Below are 9974 nucleotides of genomic sequence, written 5' to 3'. Positions count from 1 at the left end.
TGTTTCTTTCTTCTTCTTCTTCTTTTTTTTTTTTTTTGAAGTTTTTTTTTTTTAGAGACTTATTGATGTCAACAGGGAAAAGGACACTGTGGCTCTGGGATGTTCTGATCAATTTCATAGAGAATCAGAATAAATTGGTTGTAATTCCATTTTATTTAAAGCAGTGGCTGGATCTCATAAGCCAAAAAGCTGAGACTTAATATCTGCATGCTCGGACCATCCATGCAGTCTGTGCAGAGGCTCTCAGGGGAAAATGGTATAGAAGTGGTAGTACTCAATGTCCTGAGAGTATTAGCACTTCAAACTCAGAAGTGGGTCTTGAAAAGTTTAGCTTTAGTGACTCTCCAATGCCAGAAAAATGGAAGGACCAGTAGAAATAGAAGTTCAGAAAGAGAACAAATGTGTTCTCATTACATGAGTGGGATGTGGGATTATACTTAAGGAGCCACTCATAGAAAATAACTTACTGGCTCCCAACTGTTTTGAAAACAATCAGGAAGATGCCTTTGTCTGTGATAGAGTAGCCCTGAAACCATCTAAAAGAGATACCAGTTAATGGCATCATTATGGCCCTATTAATGGTCTGATATTCCAGTATATATCACCCCTAAAAACTGTGCAATGAAAAGGGGATGGAGAAGATAAGTAAGTTTTGGACTAGCCGGCTTTGAACAGATGAACTAAAAGGGACTAGTGCACAATTCCAAGAATCTAAGATCCCATTTCCTCTTAAAGATTTAGTATTGTAATATCTCTGTGGGATAGGCTATTAAGCCGATGTTACAGAAATGTATTGAAATTCACTAATAATAAATTCATAATAGATTCCTAAAGAAAGTTATGGATGTTTTTGGTAATTTCAACCATACATTTTTTTTTGTGGAGAGGAACTCTATGTAATATGGTTCTACCTCACAGTGGCCCTTGGTGGTTCAATGATAGCATTCCTTGTTCCCAGGTTCCTCTGGGGGCAGGATTTCCCTATGTTCCATCCTATTCTGGTTCAGAGATCAGGCCAGGGAACTGGAAATTAATAAGTGGGTGATGATGTTGGCTAAGGCAGGAGAAAAGAAACCTATTTCTAGATACTTGAGAAATGACAGTAAATTACTCTATCCAAGGTCTAGATCCTTTTATGAATCTATTTTTTGGGGGGGGAAATGGATAAGGTTTTTATAAGGAAGAAATTCTAGGCATAGAAGACAGTGAATGGGGAAAGCAGATGGAAGGGAACTATGGGGAGGATTGGTAAGGATGTGGGCATGATGTGAACACGAGAAGGTGGTAGATGGAAATGGACCATGTCCCCAGCTAGCCCAACTCTGGGACTCCTGAGTTTCAATTTTATCTATCTATCTCAGCTGTGCCAGATCTCCCCTTCCAGACTTATTCCATGTCAATGCCCTTCCCATACCCTTCTATTCTAGCCAAAATGGGTTATCAAAATAAACCTTGTGGCACAGCAGAGAGAGGGCCAGCAGCAACCACCATCCAGTTTGGGATTTAACCTCACATACCTTTTAGGTATATGACTTTGGGTAAGTCACTTAAATTCTATCAACCTCAATTTTTTATCTGTAAAATGGGGGATGATAATAGCATCCACTTCCCAGGATCCAATGAGATGATTATAACAAGCATTTAATGCTTTAAGCTTTACAATGATTTCATTTTATAGAGACAGAGTGGCTTAGTAAACAGGGGCTTGGAAGCAGAAGATTTGAACTTAATTTCTGCCTCAGACATGCATTCTGGAAAAAGTCACTTAACTATTCTGTCCTTCTGTTTGCTCATCGTAAGAGGAAAGGACTGAATTCAGTGGCTTCTTAGGTTCCTTCCAGTTTCAAAGCTTCAATCCTCTGAGTATCTTATTAATAATGTATATATGGTGTTTTGCAAGCTTTAAAACTTGCAAAGGTTAGTATTGGCATTATATTAATTTTTCTGTATACATGTTTTAACTTTCCTGCATCCCTCTGGAGTTGCAGATACCTCTCAAGGAACAGATCTAAGACCTCAGATATCATCTGGTTCAATCATTTCATTTTACAGATGAAGAAACTGAGATACAGAGAAGTGAAATGATTTGCCCAACTTTAGCCAGGTAATGAGGATCTGGACACCAGGTCATCTAAATCCAGAACCAGTGCTTTATTTTTTTTGTCTTTATATCTTTATATATACTCTCCACAGTCTTGTTGTGCATAGTAACTTGTGCACTTAATGAATGTTTATAGAAATGAATCGTGTTGAACTTGCTCCTCAAAGATCAGTAACCTCTGGTGCTCAAAATAGGTATCTATCACTCAGGTTAGCATTGTGGGGCTAAGCCTGCTAAGCCTCTCTACACTTCCCAGGCTGAACTTCAAATGGTAGGTTTAAGGTCACCAAGGCTTCGTTTCTTCTTCCCTTTTCTATTAAATCCTGCTCTACTTACTAATAATCAGTTATAGAGTCCCATTTATCCTTTTTCCTTAAACCAGAGAACCTCAGACCTAGAGACTCTGTCCCAGTCATCTAGACCAGCCTCTGACTGAGCAAGTAACCCTTCTCTTACAGACCAAACAAGTAAGTATTCAAGCATTTGTTGGAGAACTCATTACTTCATTCTTAGGAAGTTACTTCTTACATAGAAGGTATGTTGGACTCAATACCTTCTACCCATTGCTCCTAGCTTGGCCTTCTGAGGTTCTTAACTCTCTTCCAGAGTGAGCCTTTTCCCAGCTAAAATTCCTAATTCACAGAATCATAGACTTGAAACTTGGGGGATCTCAGATTTTACATAAAATTTATAATTATACAAATAAAGAGACTGATTTGCTTAAACCATATAGTTTAAGCAAGTCAGTCTCTTTATTTGTAAAATGTAGTAAATGACAGATCAGGTAAAAAGGTAGTAAATGACAGATCAGGGATTTGAATTCAGGTTCCTCTAACTCTAAATCCTGCATACTCTACACTTCGTCATATTACCTCTCAAAGTATTTTCAACTAGTCTTCCTACACCATGAGTGCAAAGATTTTTTTTTTATTTTAATAGCCTTTTATTTACAGGTTATATGTATGGGTAACTTTACAGCATTGACAATTGCCAAACCACTTGCTCCAATTTTTCCCCTCCTTCCCCTACCCCTTACCCCAGATGGCAGGATGACCAGTAGATGTAAATATATTAAAATATAAATTAGATACACAATAAGTATACATAACCAAACCGTTATTTTGCTGTACAAAAAGAATCGGACTCTGAAATATTGTACAATTAGCCTGTGAAGGAACTCAAAAATGCAAGTGTGAAAAAATATAGGGATTGGGAATTCAATGTTATGGTTCTTAGTCATCTTCCAGAGTTCTTTCACTGGGCATAGCTGGTTCAGTTCATTACTGCTCCACTGGAACTGATTTAGTTCATCTTATTGCTGAGGATGGCCAGGTCCATCAGAATTGGTCATCATATAGTATTGTTGTTGAAGTATATATTGGATCTCCTTGCCCTGCTCGTTTCACTCAGCATCAATTCGTGTAAGTCTCTCCAGGCCTTTCTGAAATCCTCCTGTTGGTCCTTGCTTACCGAACAATAATATTCCATAATATTCATATACCACAATTTATTCAGCCATTCTCCAATTGATGGGCATCCATTCAGTTTCCAGTTTCTGGCCACTACAAAGAGGGCTGCCACAAACATTCAGAGTGCAAAGATTTTCACTGTCCTGGGTCTTACTTCTGGATCCTCCCCAACTTATCAATGTCCTCCCTAAAATGTAGTTTGAACAAAGTATTCCAGACACGATCTGACTAGAGCAGAGAACAGAAGTGTGACAGTTATCTCCCTCATGTTGGGCACTTTGCTTTTCTTAATGCAGCCTGAGATCATATCTGTTTTCTGGGCTGCTATATCACAACACTGATTCATTGGGAGCTGGCAGTGTGCAAAAACCTTCAAGAGAACTACTATCTAGTTCACTTTTTCACCAAATTATAATGTAAGAATTTTGCATTGTGAGCTCCTTGAGGGTAAGAATTACATTTTTTTTCCTCAATAGTCTTTTATTTTTCCAAATACATGAAAAGGGGACAGGTAGATGGCACATGGATAGAGCACCATCCCTGAAGTCAGGCAGACCTGAGTTCAAATCTGAACTCAGACACTTAATGCTTCCTAGCTGTGTGACCCTAGGCAAGTCAGCAAAAATAAACAAACAAAACAAAACAAATATACATCAAGATAGTTTTCCACATTGATTTCTGTAAGATTTTGTTTTAATTTTTTCTCTCTCCTTCCCCCACCTTCAAGACAGCAAGGATTCCAATATAGGTTACACATGAACAATCTTTCTAAACATATTTCCATATTTGTTATACTGTACAAGAAAAATAAGACCAAAAGGGGAAAAAAACATTAGGAAGAAAAAGCAAACAAAAAAATGGTGAAAATACTATGCCTTGTTCCACATTTAATCTCCATAGTTCTCTCTCTGAATGTGGAAGGCATTTTCCATCCCAAGATTATTGGAATTGCCCTGGATACCACATTGCTAAGAAGAGTTAAGTCATAGCTGATCATCGCATAATCTTGGTGTTACTGTGTACAATGTTCATTTGGTTCCACTCACTTCACTCAGCATCAGTTCATGTAAATCTTTCCAAGTTTTTCTGAGATCAGGATGCTCATCATCTCTTATAGAACAATAATATTACACTATACGCCATCATTTATCCAGCCATTCCCCAATTGATGGGCATTAACTCAATTTCCAGTTCCTTGAGGAACTATTTTTGCCTCCTTTTGTATCTCCAGTGCTTAGCACGATGCCTGGCACACAGTAGGTACTTAATAATTGTCTATTAATTGTTATCATTTGCTTGGATCTGTGACCTTCCTTTGATGACAAAATTAGCTCCCCCTCCATATCTTCTCATCTTGGGTACCTCTTGTTAATGTCCTCCCATGACTTCTCCACCAAGAGTAGAAATAATATGTTCAGGTTTTCTTTTTTCACAAGATTGACCAAGGGAGCGCCTTCATCGATGTGATGAACTTAACAGATGATGAGACTTTATCTGGCACTTTTCTCTTTACCTCTCTCCCTATAGAAGTTGGACAATGATAGGTTTCAGTTAAGAGAAAATTTGACCACTTCTAATTACATTTCAAGGAGTAGTACTATTCCAAGATGAATATGTTGGTTTAAAGCCATACCATCCAGGAAGGATTCTGAGTTAATTTAAGGAGTTGGATTTCAGTAACTAAGACTGCCTCCAAGATGATTTGGTTGGTCCAAACCTTTGGGAAAATGAATTTTTATGAAAAGGGGATCCATCCCCTCTGCTGGTCTAGTACTGAACTACTACTCAGCATTTCTTTCTACCTTTTACTTTTCTTCCAGAGTGTAGCAGCAAGGGGATTTTTCCATCCCAATCCTTCCCCACTCAGGAGCTATTAATGTCTGTCAGAGTTAAAACCATGAAACTTGCATAACCTCCCACATGCTGCCAAAGAGGAGAATTCCCGATAAGGGATTTTATCAGTCAAAGAGATAACAGAAGCCTGGTGGAGTGTCCTGTAATTACAGATGTTCACTCACATGACCACTGGAAGTTTATAGACCATTGTCATTTTGAATCTCTGCCTTTTTGTTGGAGGGCAGATTTTTTTCTGTCATGATGACAGAATCCAGCCTTCCAATTAGATAATGGGTACTACGTACACAGTGCTAACCTTGGAGATTGCTTCATGAGTAAAGGACTAAAGCCATAATATGAAGAAACAGAAGACCAGTGTTTTTCTTCCCACAATTACCTCAAGTTATTCCGATAGCACTGGTCCAGTGGGAAGAAGATTGCCTGTCCAGCAGCCCTAAAGTGTGTTGGTCTCTCAGAGGGAATCCAAATCACAGAGTAACATAAAAGTATTAGAAAGACCATATAGGACTATATGGGAAAAGTGGATTAATTGAAGTATCAGGATATCGTAATGCTGGCAACTCCAAGTTCAGTTTCCTTTCCAAAGAAACCAAACTGTGGTTGGCACTGGGGAGGCACTGAATCAAAAGAGTTTTAGAAACTTGATGTAAAAATAAGAGCCAATAGACAGGAAGGAGAATTGTATTGATTACTTATAGAGTATTGTTAGTCCTTTGTCTGTTTTGGGACCTGTTTATGTATTTCTATATTAATGCCTTTTGTATTTTCCATGATATGAATAAAAGGTAGTCTTATACCTGATATGCATTTGTTACATTAAGTGCTTAGACAAAAGTTAGGGACCCTATTAATCATGTCATTAGGGACCCTGTTAATCATGTCATATCCAGAGATTTTACAGAGTAAACTCTGAGTGAGGGAAATGAGTCAAAGAGATTTTGATCTTTTAGAAAATATCCTAAGATGGAATTTTGTCCAAGTGAACTCAGATTTTTTTTAAAGCTTTTTATTTTCAAAACATATGTACAGATAATTTTCAACATTCACCCTTGCAAAACCTTGTATTCTAATTTTTTACCTCTTTTTCTCCCATCCTCACCCCAAATGACAAGTAATCCAATATATGTTAAATATGTGCAATTCTTCTATACATATTTCCACAGTTATCATGCTGCACAAAAAAAAAATCAGATCAAAAAGGAAAAAAATGAGAAAGAAAACAAAATGCAAGCAAACAACAATAAAAAAGTGAAAATACTATGTTGTGATGCACACTCAGTCCCCACAGTCCTCTCTCTCTATGCAGATGGCTCTCTTCATCACAAGACCATTGGAACTGGCCTGAATCATTTCATTATTGAAAAGAGTCAAGTTCATCACAGTTGATCATCATATAGTATTGTTGTTGAAGTATATAATGATCTTCTGGTTTTGCTCAATTCATTCAGCATCAGTTCATGTAAGTCTCCCCAGGCCTTTCTGAAATCATCCTGCTGATCATTTGTTATAGAACAGTAATATTCCACAACAGTCATATACCATAACTTATTCATCCATTCTCCAACTGATGGGTTGTTTCTCAGTTTCCAGTTTCCTTGCCACTACTAAAAGGGCTGCCACAAACATTTTTGCACATGTGGGTCCCTTGCCTTCCTTTATGATCTCTTTTGGATATAAGCCCAGGAAAGACACTGCTGGTTCAAAGGCTATGCACAGTTTGGGCATAGTTCCAAACTGCTCTCCAGAATGGTTGGATCAGACCACAACTCCACCAACAAAATATTAGTGTCCCAGTTTTCTCACAACCCCTCCAAAATTCATCATTATCTTTTCCTGTCATGTCAATCAATCTGAGAGGTGTATAGTGTGGTACCTCAGAATTAGTTTAATTTGCATTTCTCTGACCAATAGTGATTTAGAGCATTTTTTCATATAACTAGAAATGGTTTTAATTTCTTCATCTGACAATTGTCTGTTCATACCCTTTGACCATTTATCAATTGAAGAATGACTTGCATTCTTACAAATTTGAGTTAATTCTCTACATATTTTAGAAATGAGGCCTTTATCAGAACCTTGAGTATAAACCTTTTTTCCTAGTTTACAGCTTCTTTCTAATCTTATCTGCATTGGTTTTGTTTATACAAAGACTTTTTAGCTTAATATAATCAAAATTATCCATTTTGCATTCCATAATGTACTATAGTTCTTCTTTGGCCACCAATTCCTTTCTTCTCCACAGATTGAGAGATAGACTATCCTTTGTTCTTCCAATTTGCTTATAGTATCACCCTTTTATGTCTAAATCATGAACTCATTTTGACCTTATCTTGGTATAGGGTGTTAGGTGTGGATTAATGCCCAGTTTTACCATACTAATTTCCAATTTTCCCACTAATTCTTGTCAAATAGTGAGTTCTTATCCCAGACGCTGGGGTCTTTGGGTTTATCAAACACTAAATTACTCTAGTCATTGACTATTGTGTCTTGTGAACCTAAACTACTCCTCAGATAAACTACTCAATTTCTTAGCCAGTATCAAATGGTTCCGATGACTGCTGCTTTATAATATAGTTTTAGATATGGTACAGCTAGTCCCACCTTCAATTGCATTTTTTCATTAATCACCTTGAAATTCTTGCCTTTTTGTTCTTCCATATGAACTTTGTGATTATTTTTTCTATCTCTGTAAAATAATTTCTTGGGAGTTTGATTGGTATGGCACTGAATAAGTAGATTAATTTGGGTAGAATCATCATTTTTCTGATTAACTCAGTCTACCCACGTTCATTTGACATTATTCCAATTGATTAGATCTGACTTAATTTGTGTGGTGAACTCAAATCTTAAAGGGCCCTTATATATAGTTTGGACCTTAAATCTCTTGACATTGCAGGGATCCTATAGCTATCACTAGAGAAAGTAATAACTATCAAGAAAGGGCCCATCTTCCTTGACACCTTCATCTCCAACTGCTTCCCAAGTGCCCCAACTGGCAAGAAGATCTAAAAATGTTAGGAATGCCCCAGATCACCAGTCCTATTTCCTGCCCAACACTTAAAGTCATCATTCAATGATCAGTAAGACACATTGCTCTTCCTACAAGGCCTACCCATCTCCTTTTCTAGTCATCTATTTCACAGATTTGAAAGTGGAACTAAAAGGTTATTTAGTCCACATCCCTCTCCCCCATTTTCCAGATGAGGAAAGTTATCACCACACAGTTACTAATTTAAAAAAAATCAGGATTTGAATCCTCTGACTTAAGAGTCTACGGTTTTTGTACTCTACCACCTTGCTACACCTCTTTGATCATATCTTTTATGTTTGTATCTCTCAAATAAATTTATCATTGATCACATGCTGCAGCCTATCCCCACTTGCCATGAAACACTTCTTGGGTACCATTTTAACTTTAGATTTATATCCACCAAATTTCATCTTATTAGATCTGGACCAATGATCTATCTTATAAATCATTTTTGTGAGCCTGATTCTCCTAACCAACCTGTTGACTATCTCTTCCAGCTTTGTGTCCTGCACAAATTAAATAAGAATTCATTTATGCCTAAATTTGCCAAGTCTTTGATACAATGTTAAACAATACAAAAACAGTAACGATTCCTGTGTTGCCATATTAGAGACACAGAACCATTATAAAAAATTTCTTATGCATAGTTATTCAACTCATTGTATCCTGTGCTATTTTTTTTTAGCCCAAATCCCTCTATTGCCTGTGAAAATAGCATAAGAGACTTTGTTAAATGTTTTCCTAAACTATAGGTAAACTATCTCTATCTGCAAAACTCCCCTTATCTCCCATTCTAATAGTTCTGTTCAAAAAAGGGAAGTAATTATTAGCCTAGTATGACCTGATCCTATTTAAGCCATATTGGTTGTTTAGAATCACCATTTCCTTTTCCAGATGTCTACATATCATCTCTTTAATGCATTATATAAATAATGGAATCCCTTTGAGAGTCCTGTAATGGGTTCCAATTTCCCTCTCCCCGTTGTAGAATTTGGCTAAGAATTCAAGTGAGGCTCACTAAATAATTTGCAGGCTCTCTTTGGTTTTTTGGGGGAGGGTAAAATTTGGACATTTACTCTTCTGAAGGCATGGAAGACTTCTACTTTTCACAATCTTTCAAAGACCATTAACATTGATGAGACATCACACTAGCCAATTCTTTCAGTACTCTGGCATGTAGTTCAACTGCTACCAACAGAGTAAGCCAGCTTAACTGAAGTAACGAGGCACCCTGAGAGAAAGATAGGAGGTTATATATACCAGGCAAATCAAAGCACTACTACTTGAACACTACTTTGTTTCAGTCCTTGATAGAAATACCCCAAGATCCTAAGTCCAATAATCTTGGAAATAATAGTACCCTTCATCCCACTGGTCCTGATTCTAGCCAATGATCCTATAGCTATCACTGGAGAAAGTAATCACTATCAAGAAAGGGCCCATCTTCCTTGACAGCTTCATCTTCAACTGCTTCCCAAGTGCCCCAACTGGCAAGAAGATCCAAAAATGTTAGGAA

Source organism: Antechinus flavipes, chromosome 6 (assembly GCF_016432865.1).
Source record: "Antechinus flavipes isolate AdamAnt ecotype Samford, QLD, Australia chromosome 6, AdamAnt_v2, whole genome shotgun sequence".
Lineage (NCBI taxonomy): Eukaryota > Metazoa > Chordata > Mammalia > Dasyuromorphia > Dasyuridae > Antechinus > Antechinus flavipes.
Note: the sequence above shows the minus strand (reverse complement) of the source record.